Raw genomic sequence first — 22,460 nt, forward strand, 5'->3', positions numbered from 1 at the left:
CCTGTTTCACTGCATTACATAAAGACATTTGTTCCAGCAACGTACACAGAAAATTCTCACCCAGATTCAGCAAAACAAGTGCTGTTTTGTCATTTTCCAAGAAACACTAGGGGAAATTCACTGTGTCCTATCTTCATTGTACCTAAAGGAGTGGGCAAGAGTCAGTGTACAGTTTTGAGTATACAAAACACAGCATTAATTCTTACACTGTCAATTAATTATTGTATTATTTTCTTTCTTTTTATTTTTAATCTTCACCTGGAAATACATCCATTGATTTCAGACAGAGAGAGAGAGAAGAGGGAGAAAAAGCATTAACACAAGAGAAGCATCAATTGGTTGCCTCTTGCACACACCCTGACCAGGGCTGAATCTGAAACTCCCAGGTGCACAGGACACACTCCAACAAACTGACCCACTCAGCCAGGGCTAATTATTGTGTTATTTTCCATATGAACAAATGTAAACCTACTTTTGCTCACCCCTGTATGTATGTATATGTGTGTGTATCCACACAGAGTGTTACCATACATGTATGATGTGCACACACATGCATGCATGCACACAGGGATGGGCAAAGGTACATGCATACATAATCCCATACATGTATGTATGCACACATATACACACACATGCATGTGTTGCATTGCTTTGTACTTTACTGTATTTCAGATTGGGGTAAATGGAATCTTCATTGTAGAACTGTTTAGCTGTTATTGAGCATTTATTGGGACATACTGATACATCTTCAAGAATTCCATCTTTATTCTGTCATTTAATCTCCATCTACTAGTAGATATTATTGTCCTCCCTTTGTAGAAAATAAACAAATGAGACTAGAAGAGGTCAATTAACTTCCCCAGAGTGACTTAGAGAGTAAACAGTGCAGCAAGGATATTAGTCCAAGTCAGCTTAATTATGAAACATGTACCTGAAATCACAACACATATACATATGTGTGCATGTATCTATTTATGTGTATATATGTGCCTGTCTGGAGAAAGTCTAGCCATTGTTAATGTAACAAGAACAGGTTGCATCTGGCAGCAAAGGAGAGTGGATTGGAATCCATACATGTGAACAATGACAACTTCACTGTACTAGTTCGAAGCTGTGGTAGACATTGTTGAGTGAATAGGTGTACTGTGTGGCCATTGCATTCAAAATGACTGAGCCAGTAGAGCAATGAATCTGCATCAAATTTTGCTTTAAGCTTCAATATTCCTCCACGGAAACTATTCGGATGATTCAGGAGGTTGCAGCTATGGGCAACTGGTGATTGGCAGCTTCATCATGACAGTGCACCAGCTTGTGTGTCACTTGTCCTACAGAGTTTTTTTGTTGAAACATCAAATCACCCAGGTGACTCAGCTTCCTTACAATCCAGATTTAGTGCCCTGTGACTTCTGGCTTTTCCCAAGACTAAAATATCCTCTGAAAGGGAAGAAATTTCAGACCATGAATGAGATTCAGGAAAATACAATGGGGAAGATGATGGTGATTGGGAGAACTGTGTGAGGTCCCCTGGTATCTACTTGGAAGAGGACTGAGGCATCACTGCCCTATCTACAATGTTTCTTATATCTTATTCAATAAATGTCTCTATTTTTCATATTATAAGGTTGGATACCTTCAGGACTATATATATATATATATGCACTGTATATGTGTATAGCATTTCCAGTTAGAAGACATGTTAATAGAAATTATTAGACAACATTCAGTCAACATTTATTGGCTACCTAATTTGTTCTATGGTGTGCCAAGCTCCAAAGGTTTAGAGACAAGTTTTAGACAATTGTCAAACCCCAACTGCCTATACTGTAGATAATTTAAATTCATCTACTTGGACAGAAAATGTTGAAGATGCTAACACAAAGGAGTGCAAATCCAGGCATACCATCAAAAAACTTTTACTTACACAACGAAATTCTATGCAGCAGAAAGAAAGAAGGAGCTCCTACCCTTTGCCACAGCATGTATGGAACTGGAAAGCATCATGCTGAGTGAAATAAGCCAGGCAGTAAAAGACAAATACCATATGATCTCACCTTTAACAGGAACCTAAACAACAAAACAAACAAGCAAGCAAAATACAACCAAAGACACTAAAATAGAGAACAGGTAGACAGTGACCAGAGGGGACAGGAGAGCGAATTTCAGGAGAAAAAGGGAAGGATTCACAGAAAGAAGTATAAAGGACACATGGACAAAAACTAACAGGGGTGGAAATGGGAGGGAGGTGGGGAGCACTGGGGGCGGTGGGCTGGGACAGAAGTAAAAGACAGAAAACTATACTTGAACAATAATTAAATTAAAAAAAAACAGTTTTACTCTGATGACTGTCTGGACCTACTTGGAACTATAGAAAATGTCTTTGCACAGGTAAAACACTGATTATGAAAAATATATGCATTCCATTTCAGGAAAAGGAAAATACAAGCAGGCCGAAGACTAGGACGTAGTAGGGAAAATAAAAATAGTTTTTGTATTAAGATGGGCTTATAAACACAGGCTACTCACATATGGATATTTTTATAATTTAATACACAAGAAGATTATTATTGAAAACCACTATATTCAAGAAAGTCATACTATCTTACTTTTTTATAAGTGAAAAGATTTGTGTAAGGGGACCAATCACCCTAAAAATATCTATCCCCTAATTTCTGACCTTGGGTTTTTGATTGGAAGCCTGTTCTAACTTGCTGTTGGTTGGAAATGCTAAAAGCCAAGCTTGCTAGAATTGGGTCTGAAAGAGAACAAGAGTCTGAAACAAGGGCTCCTGGAGGAACTGGGTAAGTTTCAGGCTGGAAGAGAATAATGACTGTCAAAAGCATGGGCTCTGGAATCAAACTGCCTCTGCCAATTCCTAGCTCCAGGATTTTAGGTGAGTTACCTGACACCTCTGCCCTGGCCTCGGTTTTTCATCTATAAAATGGGAACACTAGCATTAGCACATAGGGTTGTTTTAAGATTATGAGTGTAAGTACTTACATAGTTCATGACACATGTCAGTTATTATTTTGATATTTACTTTGATTTTCCATAGGCCTTCTTAAAATTTCTAACCTGATCTTAATTTGTTTGACTGGGGATCAATGACCTTAGATCAATGAAATGTATATGTCATGTATGTATATGACCGTACAGGACAAGCAAATTCCCCAAAGAGGCCGATTTGTATATTCATAAGAAGGGGTGATTAACAAACAAATGAATTAGGAATTCAATTTACACTTCAATTGTGAATGACATAATTTGTTTAGCATCAGACCTTTTGCCCTAACAGCAGGTTTTAGAAAGAGAAAATACTGATTAAACTGAGGTCATTACTACAAAACAATGAACTGTAAAATTCTACATCTACTTATGAAAATCACTCCCAGTGTCCTTAATACTCTCATCACTAAACTGTCTAATAAGGGAAAAGACCCCAGGAAACAATCACGTACCAGAAGCTTGAACAGGCTCCTTACTGGTACAATCACAGGTAATTTTTTCCTGTTGAAGACAATGCATACATACATACACACATGCATATTGGGTTGGCCAAAAAGTCCATTTAGTTTTTCCCATAAAATAAGACACATTTTTCATTTTCACCAATAACTATTTTTAAAATTTTTGTTGTTGTTCAATTATAGGTGTCTGCTTTCCTCCCACCAATCCGCACTCTTACCCCAGCCAAACCCATCTCCCTCCCTTGCTTCCACCCTCCCCCTTGGTTTTGTCCATGTGCCCTTTATAGGAGTTCCTGAAAGCCTTTCTTCCCTTATCCCCTACCTGCTCTCCTCTAGCTACTGTTAACTTGAAATTAAGATTTCATTGTCTCTGGTTATATTTTGTTTGCTTTTTTCTTTCATTGATTATGCTCCAGTTAAAAGTGAGATCATATGGTATTTGTTCCTCACCACCTGGCTTATTTCACTTAGCATAATGCTCTCTAGTTCCATCCATGCTGTTGCAAAGGGTAGGAGCTCCATCTTTCTCTCTGCTTTGTAGTATTCCATTGTGTAAATGTACCATAGCTTTTTGATCCACTCATTTAATGATGGGTACTTAGGTTGCTTCCAGTACTTGGCTATTATAAATTGTGTTGCTTCACTAATAACTATTGATTGGGATATTTTGAGTATGTCAGCTATCTCCCACTATTGGCTTCTAGTGGGTAGAGGCCAGGGGTGCTGCTAAATATCTCCCCAGGCATAAGACAGCCCTATGGCAAGGAATCATTTGGCCAGAATGCCAATAGTACCAAGAAACTTCACAAACCACTCTTGACACTTTCAATCAGTCACAACACCTTCCTCACACACTGCACAAATCTTTTTTTGTATTTCAGTTGTATTTTTACCTTTCTTGAAATAACACACAAAGAATGCTGTGTATCTCCTTCCACCTTCAATATTAAAATGGCTACACAAATTCACCAATTTTGATAAGTTTTTTAAATGCATGCTGATGTGACAGCTGTCACAAGACAATCTAACAAAATTGTTTTGAATGAGGTTAAAGACAATCTACTGAATCTACTATATCAGTAGAATCACTTATAGACTGTTTTAAACATATAAACTCCTGCCCTATCCCAATGCTCCAAAGACTCATGAACTAGAATTTTTATGAATCTGCATTTTTAAAGAGAATGCAGGTGATTTGAAGGATCAGTCAGATTGGATCATTCCTGATCCACTGGCATGTCTTCCTTTGCTCTGTGACTTATGAGCTACAACAACCCAGTGGGTGAAAAGTTTGCGTTCCTTCCTTGAAAGGAACCAATCGAGAACTCTCCTGGAAAGACAATGAGATCAGTAGTAGTTCTCAACCTAAACTCTAGCAAGATTTTCTGGAAAGGTTTGAAAACACAGCTATCCAGACGGCATCTTCAGCAATTCTGACTCCACTGCTGTGGGATGGAGCCCTGACATTGACATTGTTGAAAAGAAAAAAATAAATAAAGACAAAGTGATTCTAAAATATGGCCAGATTTGTGAGCTACTGACGTAAAACAGTGTATTAGTTTACTAGGGCTGCTGTAACAAGTACCACAGGGTCTATGACTTAAACAACGCATTTTATTTTCTCACAGTTCTGGAGGTTGAGAAGTCCAAGATCAAGGTGTCAGCAAAGTTGGTTTCTTCTGAGGCCTCCATCCTTTGGCTTGTTGTCTCCTCGTGTCTCCATGTCGTTGTCCCTCTGTGTGTATCTGTGTCTAAATTTCCCCTCTTTATAAAGATACAAGTCAGACTTCAATAGGGTCAATCCTAATGACCTCGTTTTAATTTAATTAGCTCTAAGGACCCTATCTACAAATATTCACTTTCTGAAATCACAGGAGATTAGGACTTCAAGACTTCAACATCTGATTTTTGTTTGGTGGGCAGCGGGTTGGCGGGAGGTCAGGGGGTGGCACACAATTCAGCCCATGAGTCTGTGGCCATTGACTTTTATTATGTTCCATCAAAATGACAGACTCTTTTCCTTCTAAGACAGAGAACATTGAAGGACTGTAATCATTACATTTCAATTATGCAGTTTCTGCTAATTTCCTGTTGATGTATCCTCAAGAAAGAGAAGGGGCTTGTGCACTGACAGCTGCCACGATTAAGATGCACTGAGCATTTTTATCCGACTTCTTTAAAGCCAAGTCAACCACTCTGAAAAATCTGTGTGCTTCTAAGAAGATAACAAACTGTATTTGGCATGATTTATCCGCATTATTCATTAACATCATTAAAGTATTTTTCTTCTGGGAAAATTGGAAGGCATTTTCTATGTACATCAGAGATGAACTCTAACGATTATCTATGTTTCATTCTTCCTTCTCATAATACAACTTTTACTCCATTTATTTATCAGATTTGAATATAGCACTCGCCCTGGGCAGGACAGTGGGGTCCAAACCATGTTACAAGTCGATTCGCCCGCATTTTAAACCCCACACTGTACTCGTAGAGCTATGACTGCAGATTTGGGATACACTGTTTGGGAGAAACAATGCCAGACTTTGAATGGAAGGCTCATGCGGTAGCCCTGTCACCTACTGAAGATGCGTGCCGCGCAGGAAGCAATATCTGAAAATACCTGTTTCTGCACTGTTGCTCTTCTGCCCTCTCACTGGGCTATTTTAAATGTTAAATTGGACACTAGCACACAAAACCACTCTGTAAATCATAAAAGAATAAATAATTTGAAGGGCATCATTATGATCTCTTCCTCTTCTTTCTCCTCCTCCGCTTCCTAATTCCTCCTTTTATTCCTTTTCCTCCTCCTCTGCCACCACCACACATGACACTTTGGAACAAGTGATTAAGAGTGAAGAGCTCGTTAAGAAATAGCCATCTTCCCACATAAAATGGATTGGTTTCTTATAACACCCTTCAGGAAATATCTCAAAATATAACGTTTCAGAACAAAAACAAAAGACACGCTCTCTGCTAGACTGGGCTTGGCAACTTGACATATTAACTGGACAATTCTCCTGTGTAAGAGACCACATGGCTATTCGTCTTTGGTTTTCAACTTCTGTCCTCAGGGCCAAGTTGAGGGCTTAAATCATCCCCCGGCAATAGTTCAAAAGAATCCAGGAGAAACAGAATATTCTTTAAAAACAAAATTTTAAAGAGCATGCTGTAAGCTAAGTTGTTAAAACAAAACACATATGCTGAAAATTTGCTCAGTAGCACTGCAAGCATTCGGCAACACCACATGCATTTGGAGACAGGGCTACTCACATCCCACCCTGGCTGCCCAGCAGCTGTGCCAAATTAGGAAAGGTTATTTTTAGAAACAAACAACTAGGAAGAGCCTCTCCTTTCTCAAAAGACTGGTTTGCTAATCAGATTTTTCTCTCACTGATTTAGGAGATTGTAGAATTACATCTCTATGCTTGAAAACAAAAACTTGTGCAAATGTAAAGACATGAGCATTTTCTTGACTAAACCTTTTAAATAGTTATGTTAACAATGAATTATAGAATCAAAACAGATATAAAAGAGGAAAACTTTGCAGGTTGATCAAAAGACAGCCCTTTCTGGTGTTTGTATATCACTGTATAGTTTATATATCTGTATCTATATATCTATATCTATCTACATCTACATCTACATCTATATCTATCTGTTGTCATTAGAAAATTTTTGGCCCTGGCTGGTGTAGCTCAGTGGATTGAGCATGAGCCTGCAAACCACACAATCGTGGTTCAATTCCCAGTCAGAGCACATGCCTGGGTTGCAGGCCAGTTCCCACTTCCCGGCAGGGGACACACGAGAGGCAACCGTACATTGATATTTCTCTCCCTCTCTCCTTCTCTTCCCCTCTAAAGATAAATAAATAAAATATTTTAAAAAGAAACTTTTTTGAAAATAGAAAAGAGAAGTTTTATGTGAATTTTAGAGGATGCTAAGGCTCAGTGAGGTCAAGCATCTCAGCTCAAGTATGTCAGCTAATAGGTAGCATTGACAAACTAAAGCTCCGGTCTTTAATGGTGCAGCTTGGGGATCTTTTTACTATAGGAGACAAGGACAATTCCCTGCCAAGCTTAATCAGAGAAGGAAGACGAATCCTACGTTTTGATTCAGCAGTGTAAAAATATGGCCCCCTGGGCTCCAGAGTGGCTGACAGATATAAACCCATTAAACGCAGGCAAATACACACAGCAAAGGAGCTTGACCAGAGTCATGTCTTGATTCCTTTTGCCATCAGCTCTGCAGGAAACTCCAGGTGTCTGTGCTTGACCTCTGTTTTGCAAAGCTCATGCAGTCTACATTCGCCAAGCAATGTTTCAGTTTCTTCAAGGCAGAGAGAGTACACATGCATTTGTTTTACTTATTTATTTTTGGTGGCACCACACATAACAATCTGAATCACAGGTGCACAAATACATTTCCAAAGTTTTGCACAAAAAAAGCCTACACTTTACTCCAGGACTCCACTCTCTTACTGAATGTCTGATTAAAGAGGTGCACGAATTTCCAAAACATTTCTAGAATGACTCCTGGATCATGAATGTGCCTGCAGAAGGGGCGGTACTTGAAGGTGAGGGTAAGCTTGTAAAATAGCTTCGTAGAGTTTATTTAAGGGGTGTCCACACCCAGGAAATTAATGAGGTTCTGAATAAAATACATCCCTAAGAGTTCCACCATCCACAGTGACTAGAGCCAGGATTAATTTGGTTGTTCCTATTCATATTTCAAACCCTAACCCAGGTCCACTTGCATCTGTGTGTTGATCAAGTGATGGAAGGAGACAAAGGGCTGTTTTATGGCGGTTTAAACACAGGCTCCCCTAATGGGCATGAGACGCCATTTTTAGTTTTAAATCAGTGAGACAGACGGCGGGCTCTCTGGGTTCTGATTGGGGGCAATGAAATGAATCGAGCAGCTGAAGACCAATATTAAAGGCCGGCACCCACGGCACAGTTCCCATTGGTCATACTCATGCCTCCCAATTTGGGGGTCAGCTATAATTCACAGTCAGTGCTAAAATGCTTTCAAAAGTATTTATTATCTTCCAGACACAATTTACTGCATTTGATTATTCATCTTTCATTACTATGGAAAGCAAGATTAAATTGTTTCGGAAGCAACTGCTTATATTAATCTTTCCAACACATGCTCCATGCAAAATTCTCTGTCAGACCAAAAGATATAATTCCTGCTCCAAAACTGCCACAGGTAAAAATAAACCAACACTAAATAAAAATATTCCTGAAGTCCAATATGAAGGGGAAAAAAAGCAGCGGACAAAGAGAGTGGAAAGAGTTCAGAGGATGGGCACGGATGGGAAGAAATGCTCGAGAGTTCATTTATTAGTCCCACTAAATTTATTCTATGAACATTTAATTTCAAAAGTAATTTGAATTAGCTCTTTATTTAAGTGTGAAATTAGATTACTTCTCCATTTAACATGCCACACACTTAAGAGCTTAATAAACAAGTAGTGAGGTAGCAGTCAGACCGCATCTCTGAATCCATATAAACTGCATTTTAGTGCTGGGAGAGATTGGAAACAACCACCTCACTGTACACACAGGAGCCTGAGGCCCAGAAAGGTTCAGGCAGGTACCTGAGGTCCCACAACTGGCTAACAGCAGAGCCAGAATTAGAACCAACTTACCGAGCAAGCCTATCCATTACAACTCTCTAGTCAATGCATATTTGGATAGTTTGGGGTCTGAAGGCACAATTATCACTATCCTTTTAGCAAAATGTTACTTTCCCTCCTTATTGAAAATCTTCTCATTGACTCCTAAGACACTGCACGGCATGCTATTTTGTCTGTCTTCTCTTCCTCAGTTTCTTCCATTGACACTACCACTGACCTCTTATTTGACCGAGGTACCTCAACATTCTACTCTCTTCCTTCGTGATAGATGCCAAGGGCTCTAACTACAAACACCACTAAGTTTTTTCCCCTCTAGCAACAGAAGTACATAGCACCTGTGCATGGCAAGCTGAAAGGGAAAGTGTCAGTGCCCGAGGAGCAGTCCTCAGCCAATGACGGTCTGAGGGACTTCCCAGGCCTTCAGGTGGGATAACTCAGGTGTGTTAGAAACTGTGTCTCAGAGCCCCCCAGTGGAGCTGAGCTCCACTGGCCTTCAGTGGTCACTGGCTTCCCAACACACACCCTTTACTGATTTGTTTCCCTTCCCATCCTCCCTTCCTTAACCCCCTAGTAATGTTACCTGGGTTCATCCGTAGTAAATGACTCCAATTCTGCTTTATGCAGGAGGCAAGAAAAGATGTCATCCAAGCATCATGCTGTATACCTCTAATTCTGCACTTTGACTTGGGCCGTTCTTTCCGTCCAAAACATCCTTTCATGCAGATCCACGTCATCAAAGTTACCCATACTCCAAGGCAAAAGGCCAGCTCCTCCCCACCCACGCTCCGTAGCGAGTCACCCAGGAAGAACCCCACCCATCCAAGCACTGTGTGCTCCTCAGTAGCACACTTCAGCAGGCCTTGTATAAGGACAAGTACATGTGTATTTGCTTCAAATACAATCCAAGGCCTAAATCATGAGCTCTTGCAGGGCAGGCGCCCTGTCATATTCCTTCTCGCCTCAAGAGCAACTGTGCTTTTACATGGTAAGCATTCATTAAAAGTCTGCTGGAAGGAGAACAACCTTAGAAATGTCCCTAATTAAAACCATGCGTTTCTTACTGAAGGATGCTTCCTTATGAAGTTTTTTTCCCCTTATCTCCCAGGAAGATCTGGCTTTCGCAATGTAGAATAAATGAACCTAATAAGACAGAGTAAAGGAAAGGAAAAAATGCTAAAATATTCTCAATCCTCTGTTTTAGATCAGAGGCACTGGAGCCTGCCTGTTGCAGAGAATTAAAAAGAAAATCATTTTATGTTTTGTTACTTTGAGAACTTTGGTTAAGGTTTTGCAACAAAAGCTCCTGTAAGTTCAGGAATTTGGGTATCAGGGAATCCAAATATAAGCAGCATAAAATTGAGGTTGAAATGCTTGATGCTGAAACAAAGCAATGATCTCCCATAGTCAGCTGTATGCTAAGGCAAGGATTACTGTCTTTACCTATGTTCTCCTCACATATGTAGCCTTAGCCAGATTTGAGACTGTTGTTTCCTGAAATTGGCATGATCAGCTTCATCAGGGATCATCGGTTTGATCAAGGATATGGTGGTTTAGCTGCACTTCTCATGCCACTATAATCAATTGGTGGGAACCTACAGGCGCTCACCTCCTAAATCCAGGCATGCCAAATTTATGTCAGGAACAAGCAGTTCTTCTCCAAGGGGATGAAACACTGGAGCCAGGCCTTCACTCAGTCCCTGTATTTCCTTTTCATTCCAATGGCCATGATCTTGATTCAGGATATAATTTCCCACATCCCGGAAATTATCCTACATTAGTCTCCATCCCTCACCTTGTGCTTTTTCTATCCTTACCCAAAGAGGTGTTTATTAATTTGAGAGAAAGAGAGAGAGGGAGAGAGAGAGAGAGAGAGAGAGACATTGATGTGAGAAAGAAACATTGATCATATACCTCCCATACTCAGGGGATCGAACCCACAACCTAGTTACATGCCCTGGAATCAAACCCTCGATGTTTTAGCGTATGAGACGATGTTCCAACCAATTAGCCATGTGGTCAGGGCCTCCTTTTGTAGTTTTTAACTAAATTGGTCTTTTGTGTATAAAATTTTAATATTCAAATATATAAAAGTATGAAAAATAAAGAAAAAATAACCTATATTTTATATATGGTGATGGTTGCACAACAGTATGAAATTTATGTGATAACAGAACTGAACACTCAGAAATGGTTCAAATGGTAACCTTTAAGTTGTATATATTTTACTACAATTAAAAATCACCTATGACACAATCTCACAAAGAAAATCATTGTTAACACTTTGGTTAAAGTTCTTTCTGAACGTTTAAGAATGAAGACACATTCTCTCACACACATAAAATTTTTTTAAAAAGAGATTACAATAACATAATATTTTATATTTTAAAAATCATTTCGGCACTCACTTGGTGATCTATGTCGAAGTGCATCAGCTTTAAACCATTGTTTTTGAATACTCTTCTGCAACAGACTCGCCAGGACAGAGGGAGACACATTTGTGCATACACTGCCAATGGCCTCCCACACTTCCACTTTTCAAAAAGAAAGCTTCTTCCTTCTGTGCGTCACCACACAGCTACTGCCTCTTATCGTAGGTCTAATCATCTCTTTGCCTCTCTTTACACACGTGCGTGCGTGCGTGTGCGCGCATGCGCACACACGCACACGAACAAACTAAGCCATCCACTGGCCTTCCTGCTCCTCCTGGGCTAATAAAAGTGTAAATTCCATGTCGTGGCATTCAAGACCATCCATGGTCAGGTCTCAATGACTTCTTCAGAGTTACGTCTCCCGTCTTGCATTCCTGCAGCACACAGCACCGCGGAGCTGGGTTACTCCCAATGTGCCCATTGTGACTCTCAAAGCCCCGCCTGTGTCTGTGCCCTTTCCTCCCGGAATATCCTCACCCACCGCTGACCCACCACTGGCACCTGTTGAAAACGTCTTCTTTTTGTACAGTCCAGCTCAGAGCACCTTGTTCCTGACCTCTCTGCATTCCATCACAACAGCCAATACTTACTGACGTGCACTGACCAGTGGCAAGCTTGTCTCATTTAATGTATAAAAGCTCTGTAAACCTGATTGAGGTAATTACCCCCTGTCATATAGATGGGGACACTGAAGCTTAAAGAGGTTAAATAAATGGCCTAAGGTCACAAAGGTAATAGGATGGAGAGCTGAATTCAAACCCAGTTCCTCTGCTTCCGATTAATCAGGATGTAACAAACATTGGGCAACACTTTAACTTGGCTTCAGTTTTCTCTTTGTTAAAGTAAAGGAAGGTAGGCTGAATAACCATGAATGCATTTTCAACTCCGACATGCTATGACATTTTAGAGTTTCTTTACTATTTCATGTCTGTTTTCAAGCCCTTCGCATCCTTCCAAATAAGCACGAGAGTTTGCTGCCTACTCAGAACATTACTTGGGTAATAAGACTTTTCCCTCTAAGTTCACTGGAGACAGGAATAGAAAATCACAACACACTGCAAAAATGTCATTGCTATTACGATTTCTCAGTGACCAATCCATCCGTGAGAATGGCAGCATAAATATCAGACAAAAATGCAACGAGAGGACTCAGGATAACATTGAAATACTGGTGTCATAAAACTACTTTTCATGCAAAACTAACATTTCCAGAGGCTTCCACACCAAGGACAAAAATGTGCCTTCTCTTGTTTTTCTTTTTCTTCTTTCCACTTGAGGGTTGTGTGCAACACATAACATTATCCTGGTTTGTGCTGAGGAAACAACACAGCACAGAAACCAGAATATCAAAATGGACCTGTCAAAATAAGAAACTCAGAGATCAAAATGGAACAGATGGTCCTCATACCTGGCTCAGAGCCTCAAGCCAGAGGCTTGTCTCGATGGGTCCTGTCTGCAGGATCTGAGAAGCAGATTTTCATCTTGTTCCTGGGAGGGGGGGTACCTAATGCCAGCCCAGCCTCTGAATGAATCAGGAACTGGCAATGAAGAGCCAGTCCTGAAAGCTGTATTAAGCTGGCAGACCATGCCTGAGAGGTGAAACCTGTTCTTTCAAGAAGAGATTCCTGGCAAAGCAGAGGTAATGTTGGGTATCGAACTGAAGGGAGGACAAAGAGGCCTTCAGGCCTGTGAATCGTTAGGGTCCAACGCAGGCAGATGAGATGCATCTTTATCTTTAAGTCGAAGGTTTATATGTTCGTTATCTGGGAACTACTGGACCACAAAGATAACGGGAAGTCAGAAATGGTGAAATGGCATTTCATTCACTTAAATCCCCAGCACTTCCAGCATTAGACACAAAGTAGGTAATGAAAGTAAACAGAAAATGAGAAGGGAAAGTCCTAAAGAATGAAGTCTGTGAGAGTTATGTGATCACCATGGGCTAGTTTTTATTGATTGACTAATGCCAGTTAGTGCCAATCCCCCTTACAGACACTGAGGAAGAGCCGTCCACCTGTGCACGGCAGTCTCGTACATGAGGACACTGAGTTGCATATCACTGGGGCCATCCATTAACAAAAATAAAAACAGCTTCATTTAACGTGTCCTTGTCATATGCCAGGTGACATGTGAACTGCTAGAAGTAGTTTATCCAATCCTCAAAACAACTCCGAGAAGTGGATGTAATATATCCATGCTACAGAGGAACAGACAGAGGTCCACCCAATTAAGCAGCCTGTGTTACACGACAAACCAGTGGTGGAGACTGGTTTTTAAGCTGAGGTTTGTCTGGCTCTAGAACCAGTGCGATGAACCAGCAGCAAGTCTCTAGAATGGTAAAAGCAGGAGAGACTCTGAGTACCCCCTACTCACTGGTTGTACTCTCTCCACACTGTATCACGATCAAGGGAGGCTTCTGGAGGGGTGATACCTCTCCTCAGTGAGACGAGCCTTCCTGACCACAGAACTACGGTGATCTGATGGTTTTTCACACTCTGCTAAGGAAGATTATATTCACCACTGAGTAAAAGAGTAAAAGAAACTACTTAAGATGTGAGCCCTTTTTCTACTTTGGATGTCAGTAGAAATGATGTAAATAGACCTGAACATGAAATTCTAATAGAGCTGCTGACCCCTTCAACTGCCCTCCTAAAAATCCACTGGTGATGCACTGCCACTGAGGAACCCAGGCATCCCCGGCGAGGCCATCTCTGCTGTACTACTACTTCCCTTTGTTCTTTGCGCACCACCTCCAATAACCCACTTCGAGGTGAGACTCTCTAAGACTGATGGTGCCTCCTGATCAGCAGCCTCTGGATTTCACCACTCTCAATCCAAGTGAATGGCTCCCCTGGAGAAGGAGCTTTTTGTTGCTGTTTAGCAAGCAGCTCAGCCCTCAAAGAAGGTCTCCAAAACTGCTGAGGTTTGGGTCCTGTCCAGCCAACCTCAGGACCCAAAGCAAGCAGGGCCCAGTAGGAATGCTATTATCCAGATATTCAAAATCAGCCAAGAAGGTAATCTTTTTAAAATAAAAAAAGTAGAAAGTGTCATCCATAAAGCTGTTCACTGCTGCATTATTTACAAGGGGACAGAATTTAAAAAAACAAAACGTGAAGGTCCAAAAGGGATGAAACAGTGTACAGATGGTAAAACTAACGCTTCTAAAGAGCACTTACTGTCATTGGAAAGCGTTCCCTTGTGAAGTTACATGATGAAACACAGGACATAGAAGTAATGACCAAGGCTATCTTAATTTTTAAAAGTTCACAGAAAAAAGATAGAAGGGAAACACTCATATGTTAATGGTCATACTATAATAAGATCAGAGCTATCATTGATTTCTTTTATTTCTTCATACTTCTATACTTCTTCAATAGTTTCCAAATCTTCTACAACCAATCCTTCTGAAGCAAGCAAACAAAAAAGCAAAGTTAAGGAATTTGGAAGTAAGGTTGACTATCAATTCAGCAAAGATGAGAGGAGGAGAGTTGCACTTGGATATTTTTCAGTGTACAACTTTGCAGAATTTTTTCTTCTGCTTCAAAAATCTTAGCAACACCAGTTTTCTGCTGAGGATTTACCAGCTAGCTACTCTGTTGCAGTTTACTATGGGGCGAAGCTGTCCAGTGGTCAGTCCCTGCCACATTGTGAGATCAAAGCTTTTACAGATTCCTGGGGCCCTTCAGACACTCGCTGTTTATGTAGGAGCAAGAGAAATGCAAGTTGTTGAATACTTTAAAAGATGTTTTTGTGGCATTTTTATAGGGTAAACAGTGTGTCCCAAGAAGACTAGCTAATCCAAACATTTCTTAAAATATTTCATAAAACATTTCATAAAATAGTAAAATATCTTTAAATATAAACAATTACATACACCTCACAGCTAGTTAAAAAGCTATCTCAATTGCCAAAGTGGGGGTTAAATCTTTTTTTAAAAAGAGTATTTTAAGAAGACACAAGGTCAAAATGGCAATATTCAGTAAGTTCTTTGCAGATATCTAGGGATGAAAATAAACAGCACAACAAAATCCTGGCATGTTACCCAGCCTCATCACAGCCCTGGGGCACCAAAGAAAATTTCATAGCTGTGTTCATCCGCAATTTGTGCTCCTTGAATAAGTAGTCCACTGGCTGATTTTACATGATGACCTAGCTAGGCTATGGTGCCCACTTGTTCGGTCAAACACCCGTACAGATGCTATGAAGGTTTTATTTATATGTGATAAATAGTTAAATCAGTAGACTTTGAGTGAAGTGGATTATCTTCCATGATTTATGTGGGCCTCATCCAATCATTTGAAGGCTTTCAAAGCAAAGACTGCGGTTGCCCAAGGAAGAAAGAATTGTCCTCAGATCTGCGTCACAGAAGCCCTGCCTGAGTTTCCAGCCTGCTGCCCTCCAGCACAAATCAGATCCCAGGCTGCAACATCAACTCTTCCCTGAACCTCCAGCCTGCTGACCCACCTGCCCTACAGAACTGGATGTCAGACTTGCCCGCCCCCACAGTCATGTAAACCAGCTCCTTAAAGGTCAATCTAGATGTGGATCCATATATAGATGTGTATATGTATAATATATCCATTTTTATCTAGATATAGGTAGATATGGATATATATCTCGCACTGGTTGAATTTCTCTGGAGGTCTCTAACACAGTCAGAGCAGAGTGCCCCTATTTCTTAATTAGCTTTAGACAGTCCTGGTTTATGCCCCTTGCTGTGGTATAATTAAGAGCCACCCCTTTCCCTTTGAAATGTGTCCTGGAAGGGATGATGAATTATATAATCTCTTTACGTGCAGAGCTAAAGACAGATTTATGGTATTCCTAAGTAATGAGCTCCTTTCCCTTACGATGTTGTTTTTCAATCTTCTCAGTAACCCACAATAAGAAATAACTTCTGTCACAAAACAGAACTGAGCCTTGTGCTGTGCAATGCGAGGGGCTATTTTATATTTTATAATAGGTGTCATTTCCAATGCTTTCTGCAACCCACTAACTTCATTGCATGATCTGTGGATAGGGTCATAACTCAGTTTGAAAAGCACTGACTTAGAGGAATCAGGGCTGACTGGCATGCACGGTTCATTCCTGCCTCAGGACACAAGGGAGGCAGGGACAGGGAAGAGAGGGGCCCATGTGTCAGAGATTTTACTTTGTCTATAGACCACAGAGCCTTCTCTTAAGTATAAATGAAGCAGTAGTAAACGTGACTACATCAACCAGAAACATGATTCCAGACCATTTTCCTTTAGTGCATCTCTAATTTCCCATGAATCCTACACACAGAGAAGAGGAAGGATGAATAACACTAGCATCCTAATGGGTTGTGCTGCTTCTGGTTTCACTCTCCTCCTGTGCAGTTAATTCCCCTTACAGAAGGACTCATAAAGCCCAGGCCCAATCATTGGCCATTCAATAAATAATCACCGACTCTCTGTGCTACATACAGGGCAAGGCCAGTTTCTCCCAGCACTAAGTCCCAACAGTTCTCAGCTGCAAACAGAATACATTCCAAGTCCTATGTTTGCATTCCAGGGTCCATAACCCAGCCTCAGCCGCCTTTGCAGCCTCTGTCTCTTACCACACACCCTTCTGTGCCCAATGCAAGCATTAGATCACACACATAACCCATGCTCCAACTTCGTCCCGCAGCCCCTGGTCAAGCTCTGTCCTCCATGTGGTATATCCTGCCAGGCTTCTCCTCTCCAAAGCCCCCTTTGGACCTCATCCCCATCACAGGGCCTTCCAGATGCTGCCAGTGATTGAACAGGTCCCAGAGCTTCAAGGTGGGATGTGGCTGAAGCCAGAGGAGCTCAAGTTCAACACAAGCACTTTTCCATCAAAAGTTGCTGTTAGGAACTGAAAAAGTGAAGGAGGGTCAGGGAGGCACAGGCGAGAGACAAGGGCAGGAAGAGAACTGAAAACGGTAGCAGAGGGGGCAGGAAACAGCACAGTCCAGTTCAGGAGTGAAAGGGTCAGAACTGCAAACAAGGAGGGAATGCCGTTGTGGGCAAAGGCCATGAAAGAGAACTCGGAGTCTCTCCTGATGGAGCAGTCAATTAAATCTGACCACCCCAGGGAAGGTGACGTAAGGTCTGCTTCAGGTGGGCAAAGGGCACAAGAAGCAGCTCCTGGCCTTTAGTACTTGTCAGATCTGCACTGAAAATTTTCTTCCGTCACTTGCTGGGTGACTCAGACAAAGGTCACCTCACCCTGCAGACCTCAGTGTCGTCTTAGTCAGTTTGTGGACTAGGAAAGCTATAGCGATGCCAGGGGCCTTCCAGAGCTTAAAGCACTCCAGCCGAGGGCTCAGCCCACTTGTCCCCCTGCCTTTTGCATTTCACTCACTCTGTTTGCAAATAGAAAGTTGCCTCCATCTTCAAGAGGACAAAAGCCCAAGAGACAGCCAAGAGTAAAGGGAAATACATTCAGTAAAATGAAAAATACATATTTTAACCAAAAGACTATTTCAGAACACTTCCACTTCAAGTCTGTTTAGAGACAAAAATATAAGATCTACAGAATTGCACAAACCCATGTAAGCACACAATTGCTCAACAGCCATACATGTGGTCACTTGCCAAAAACACAACAGGAAGCCAAGACAAATGACTCAGGTGCCTTATGCAGACTTAGATCCCTGCAGCAACAGACTGAGAGACTCAACAGAGAACCAAACACCAAATTGAAACGTTGTTACAGGACCAGATATCTGTTCTAAATGCTTTTGCTGACAAAAAGAGCTGATTAAATAAAAACTGAATTATAATTTCTTATCTAAAAAATAGAAAATAAATGTTTTTTAAAATGCCCATGCTCTCAGCAACAAGAAAATACTAAATAGTGAACCACAATTAAATTCAAAGTGACGTTTAAGTGATATGCAAACTGATATTTGAGTTACAACACTGAAAGTGCAATTTGAGAGATATATTCAGATATATTCCTCTTATCCAACCTTCCAAGAATGCATTATTTGGTCTTTTGAAAGATGAATTTCTATTGAACTATGCAATATCAACAGGCATGAGAATTGTCTGAGACAGAAAAATATTGGCTAACAGAAAATTAGAAAGTTAATAAATGATGTCATACTGGGTATTTTATGAGCACTGTTGAAAACACAATTGATAGAAGTAAAATACCATTGATATAACTGAGCATAATAAAGCAACTGTGTTAAAGGCTATGTGTGATAGAAATCACTTAAATAAATTGAGTTACTATTTCTTAGCAATTTGCTAAAAAGGAAAAATAGTGTAATTGAGAATCAAGGGTTCCTTCGGGAGCTGAAAAACAAGTTAGCTGGGTTTATAAGGGCACTTTAATCTGTTTTTGTATTTTTTTCTCTTTGAAAAAAAAAAACAAAGACAGGAAACAGTCCTTCTTTTCCTGAGTCAAGCTGCCAAATCCTTGGAATTTATAGAATTTAAATTATTAATAAGAATTTAGTTATGATAGAGAGTTCTCTCTGCTCCTCAGGCGCGATCAAAAACTTAAATGGCAGATCAAAGCTTATTCCAGTCATGTCTTCAGGAACTATCGAATCCCTCGAATCCGCTGGGACTAGAACTTGAATGAGAAGTCCCACTCGATATGGAATCGAGGGCAGAGCGGATGAGAACAAGAGCCCTAGGACGTCTCAGGGAACTGATCACAGCTATCTGTCTACACACAGACTTGGTTCAGCCTCTCCTACCACTGCATCCTTTTCGAGTGGGCAACAAAAAGATGAAACACTTTTAGGAAAGCAGAAACCACAATGTACAGATTTATCAATAGGACCACTTCTCTTCATGGCTTACAATGATCAGCTAAATTGTCCTGATGAATATTAAGCAACAGGAATACTCTAAGTCAGGGTTTTGCAAACTTTCTGAGTAAAGGGTCAGGTGTAGGTTTTTTAATTCAGACAGTGTGGCTAGTACTCAGCTCCGCCCTTGTATGCCAAAAGCTGCCCCTTGACCCTTTATTTAGGGAATCAAGGCAGCCAGTCTGTAGGCTAGACTTTGTGGGCTCTGCTTTTCCAATCAGCTATAGAAATCAGAATGGGCTTATAATCTAAATGAACTTCCCATGTTTATCCTGCCTTGGACATCCTTGAGGAAATGATTTTTCATATAAAATGTTTCCCACTTTCCTTAAACACTTTAGGTGGTTATCCTGGATATGTGATTAAGTGTCCCTTGAGCCAACATATGATTTTGTCATTTAGCCAGAAGTACCAATGAAATTGACTCAGGAGCTCCAGATTGTCATCTATCTCATTTAAACTTGATCGAGGGGCCTTGGCTTTAGTGATAGGACATAGTTAAAGATGAACAAACATAAAGCAGTAACACCAACCGTAAGTACATCAAGTATTGAAAAGGCAGGTCATGGAAATTCAAAATTCCACCCTTACCTCGCTAATCCAATCATGAGGATACACACACACACAGACACACACACACACACATACACTATCCTATCACACCTAGGGGTTAAGGAAATCCCAGGTCTAAAAAGAAATGTAACAGATACACTCTTCACTCTGCTTTATATCTTATAAGTAATCTTCATGGGGATCTTCAGTTTCAGGTTCCTCTTCAAGTCTCAAATCCTCTGCTTCAGGCACCCTTAGAATAAGATTAACAGAAAACAAGAAAAACTGGGGCCCAGCGAATTTCCTGGATCTTTGTAGGTCATTGTCCCCCACTTGTGAGTCAAGTCTATTTAGAAATGTGGACGTGCCTTAAACCACCTTTAAGAACGCCACATGGACGTGAAAGCAGCACGATGCCAGGAAGCAAATCTAACAGCAGCAGAGACGGTAAGCTGTTTTATAATAAGAATTTTTACACAAGAAAAATAGAATTCAGAGGACATAGTAATGGTTCTGGTTTCCAAAAGATCTTCCACAGAGCACCAACAACTTCAAAGACAGTAATTGGGGTTAGGGAGCGAGAAGCCTGTGCCCAGGGTTTTCATCCAGTGAGTCTAACCTAAGAGAAGGGTGTGCTGAGGAGGCCCGGAAAAGGCCAAAGTCTCTTCTGAAAACTTCTTTGCTTTGTTGGTAATTTTGAAAAACTAGATAAAGGTTCGGCCTAGAGGTCTGGATATTACAAGAATGCCTTTCTCTCCCGGCCCAGTGATTTCCTAAAAGCTACAACAGGCACATCTTTGTCTTGCGGAGCCTGAAAGCACTGGGAAGGCAGACGCCAATTTGCTGGTCACCTGTACCACTGAGCTGATTCCCAGCAAAGTCATGTCAAGTAAAAAAAAAAATCCCCCCCCAAACAGCTTTTTAAAACAGAACTTTGATTTGAAAAAAATCCAAACAAATTCCCTAAGGGAACTACAGCATGCATCTGTCACTGTTGGCTGGAGTGGCGCCCGAGCAGTGGGGTCAATAAACACTCCTGATGGGTCCTAGGGACCTGCAGACACTGCGTGCGAGGCAGACTCACTCCAAGTCACGTCTGCCAAAGGCGCTCACTGCCTTCAGATGACTTGGCAGACAGGATCTCACCTGGGGGGTGACAATGAGGATCGCAGCAAGGAGCCTGAGAAGCTTGGTGGTGTTATGATGGAAATGTCTTTTTTCTCTTTGGGGGGATGAAAGAATGTTTAACTCTTTCACTAAAGTTTGTTGTTATAATTTTCCCTAAATATTATTTTTTAAAGGAATTTCTTTTCTAACCTAGTAAAAGCTGGTTTCTTCAGGGTATGAGGTTATCATACATAAATACATTTACTAAGTGAAATGGAATAATACCTTGGTTATCCAATATGAGAGAATTTTCCAGACACATGAATTATTCTATTTTATGTGTAAAGATTTATCAAGAGATGTTTTCACAGGTGATGGCATCAGAGTTGGAAGAGAATTTTAGATACTGTACATACAAACATCTCATTTTAATCAAGAGGCAAGTGAGACTTCTCTAAGTGACCTGCTCACAGCTGCACCCCAATCAGTGAGGACTGAAAGGAGGACGGACTGCCCACCTGAGAATCCCTGGGCCCCCCCCACTCAGCAGGTCTGTGAGAGCTCCGACTGGCTTCTAAATCGACCGCGAGTGTCTTCTCTCTTGAATCTAAGGAAGATGGTTATTGTGTAATGTTAAGGACAGCTAACTATTAAAGACCCACAGGGAACACCAACGGTGCTATGTCATTATTAGTAAGGCCAGCGCCAATTACTTTATTTGTTTTTTAAATGTTAATTTTTAATATTTTGCAAGTCAAGTCTTTCCCATGCAAAGTGGTTTAAGACTAAGGTACATGAAATCTCATCCATGCAACTTCACCGGTGCTGTGACTCTGCCCAGTAAGTCTTCCATAGTGTATCTTTTTTCCTTTCTGGAAAGGAATGGCATCAAATTGCGTCAGATATCACTTCCCCTCTGCAGACAGCCCTGATTCACGCCCCCCTCCAGGACAGTTAACCAGGACCTCTCCCAGGCCAGCAGTTTTCCTTATGCACTTCTGTGGCTACACTCACTCATCACACTACTTGGCAGTTGTACATCTACGCATCTGTCTTCCCAGGATAGGGCAGGTGCTGAGAGAACAAAGTCCACTTCTCATTTTGCTATCCCCAGAATGCAGCATAGTACCTAAGAGGTACCCAGTATTTTTATGTTTATCTGAGTGTATGATTCAGAATCAAACCCTTGGAAGGGGTTTAATTATCTAATGGGAAACATACCCTGTTAGCAGCTGACAGTGAAGGAATCTCCACAGCTGTGATTTGGAAATAACTTGCATAATATGTTAGAACTTTTAAAGTAGGAATTAAACAACAAAACATTACCATAGATTCTTAAGAACTATCAAAACAGCAGGTTGTGCAAAAGTAGTGATGACTAGAAGTTCATTTTTAAACCCCAAAGGACCCATACTATCAAACGATTGACTCAATATCCTATTTATCCCCCA

The 22,460-nt window shown here is 40.9% G+C and overlaps 1 protein-coding gene across 3 annotated transcripts in view; it reads right to left on the reverse strand.

The window, feature by feature from the left end:
- Window positions 1-22,460, reverse strand: part of FAT3 (FAT atypical cadherin 3) — a 515,463-nt gene that overhangs the window by 434,049 nt on the left and 58,954 nt on the right. The gene's annotated exons all lie outside the window — the stretch shown is intronic.

This window comes from Sturnira hondurensis, unplaced genomic scaffold (assembly GCF_014824575.4).
Source record: "Sturnira hondurensis isolate 20B ecotype Veracruz unplaced genomic scaffold, ASM1482457v3 Scaffold0003796, whole genome shotgun sequence".
Classification (NCBI taxonomy): Eukaryota; Metazoa; Chordata; class Mammalia; order Chiroptera; family Phyllostomidae; genus Sturnira; species Sturnira hondurensis.